The 2,422-nt window shown below is 32.2% G+C and overlaps 1 non-coding gene across 1 annotated transcript; it reads left to right on the top strand.

Annotated features, from left to right (window-relative positions):
• The first annotated feature begins 1,912 nt into the window (after positions 1-1,912).
• On the top strand, positions 1,913-2,015 carry LOC124894559. Its single transcript, XR_007051252.1, has one exon. It is a non-coding gene; the product is annotated as a U6 spliceosomal RNA (small nuclear RNA).
• Positions 2,016-2,422: the final 407 nt, after the last annotated feature.

Raw genomic sequence — 2,422 nt, 5'->3', positions numbered from 1 at the left:
TTACAATTTTGTGAGTTCCATCATGTGATCTTACTAGACCTATTTTCTCTTCGTTGACTTCAACAAATTTGAAAATAAGCAGACAAGAGTGGATGCATAGTAGAAGCTATAGAGTTCGGTCAAACTCGATAGCTTTGTATTAAGAAATCTACTAGATATATGTTCAAATTATTAAATTCCGAACCGAGTAACTCAGATAAAGTTCAAATCTTGGATTTGCCTCTATGAGTAAGCTTCGCTGAATACCTTGGAACTTATATGTTTGATCCCCCCAAAGCAACAACCCTTTTTTTTCTAACTTTACAAATTTATATTTTAGTTATAATTGAAAATGTTTTTTTTTCTTTTCAAATTTCATTTGGTATTTTCATGTTTTCCATACAATAGTGCTGATTTGTTATTTGTTAAATCGTCCTATTGACCATCAGATCAGAATGGAGATTGAAATATCATGTTGGGAGCCTCGCCCTCAGAAATGAGCTTTCCAAATGCGAAGATACATATTTTGTCAGGATCTCAATACGCATATCAAACATCGGATGAGAAACTAAATAGAGCAACATGAACAAGGGTGATTAATAATTAATATAGGGCAACATGATTAGGGATAATTTATATAAGTCAATTTGAATTTTTTTTGTATTCGATTTATATATTGAGGTAATTCATATGGTTGCACATGGGGCTATATACACCAAATGGCATTTATGCATAGTACATGTTGCAAATAAATTTTTCGAAAAGATAGGTCTATTGTTTTCGTTTCAGTTTATGTAACATTTTTTTTTATTAAAACATAAAAAATAGCTCGACCAAAAAAAAAAAAACTTTTTGAATGGGAATTTTGGGAAATTAATCCTTTTCAAGTTATGCATATTTGATATAGTTTGTGAGTTTTATGATATATATAGCTAGGCTGAATATAACCTGAAGTCCTATCGATTTATTATGAGTGACATTGCCATATTTGTCACGTCGCTTTACCATCTCTATTGCTCAACTTATACGTAGCGCGAAAATATAAGATTTTTTTTACACATTTGGCTCCGCTCCTCAGCAAAAATAATTACAATCGCTAGCCAATATATAAAATGTATGTTTGTTGACTATTATTTGGATAATCATTTGTGCAAAATCTCCCAAACACAAACATGCATATTAACCAAAGCTATAAGGATTAGTTTGGGATGAGGTATAAGGTATAATAATTTCGGGATAAAACTTCAGGATTATTTATTCTGCATTTGGTTGGAGGAATTAGTTAGTTTTAGACGTATTTATACTATAGTGATGAAATAAGTTATTATATATACATGGTGGGATAATTAGTCCTGAGATTACTTATCTCAGGATAACTTGTTACCAATCAAACGACCCCTAAGTATTGAGGCAAACAACGTAAATTCCGACAGTTTGGAGCTTAATTACAGAAAATTTTGATATTTTACAGAATTATTGAAAATTCTGATTTTGGGTTTGTCAATATACATAATTAGCTATTGATACATCAAGCACTTTAGGTACATTTTTTTTCTTTCAAAAGATACATAATTAGTTTCAGATACATTTTTTTCGATTTTGAATTTGTCAAGACACAAAATTAGTTTCTTTATACATCCAGCAAAGATATATAATTAGTTGGAATTTTTGTAATTACTTTGTAAAGGTGGAAATTTGTGTAAATATGGTAAGTTGAGATGTATATTTATGTTATTTTTCCAAGTATTAGTACTCCCACTAGTTTGTTCAATTCAGTGAAATTAGAAGCCTGGCCCATTATGATTAAGCCCAGAAACACTGCAGCCCAGGCCCATGCCAGTGGAAAAGCCCAACAAGCAAGCCAATTTCTCCCACATCGTCTGCAGAAAGCTTCTTTATTGAGTTTATATACAGAACATTGAGGTGCATGTTCGTCCCTTCGGGGACATCCGATAAAATTGGAACGATACAGAGAAGATTAGCATGGCCCCTGCGCAAGGATGACACGCACAAATCGAGAAATGGTCTAAATTTTTTTTCTCTTTACTAGTAATTTATTAACTGAAGAAAAGTGTTAAATTTTAGAAAAAGAAAATATTTTGTTTTGGAAATTAATTAAAGCATTGAAACTTCTATTTATCTGGCTTAAAATGGGCCGCCCGATACCGCTACATGGAGTCAGACTATAAGGATTTATTGTTTGCAGCCTTATCATGTAACTTTTCTTGTTTAAAAGCGGCAGTCCGATACCGCTATACATGAAGTTCAGGGAAGGATCGGACCACAACGATCTATTATATACGCAGGTTTATCACGTAACTTTACTTGCTTAATTACCTGAATGTAGGCAAAGTGGTATTCAATTCCTCTTGCTTACCAGAATTTAGGCAGGTTGTTATATAATATGCACATGGATTGTTTTAAGTTAGAACTTGAAAAAAGG

The sequence above is a fragment of the Capsicum annuum genome, unplaced genomic scaffold (assembly GCF_002878395.1).
Source record: "Capsicum annuum cultivar UCD-10X-F1 unplaced genomic scaffold, UCD10Xv1.1 ctg75269, whole genome shotgun sequence".
Taxonomy (NCBI): Eukaryota; Viridiplantae; Streptophyta; class Magnoliopsida; order Solanales; family Solanaceae; genus Capsicum; species Capsicum annuum.
This window is presented reverse-complemented; position numbering and strand designations above follow the sequence as displayed.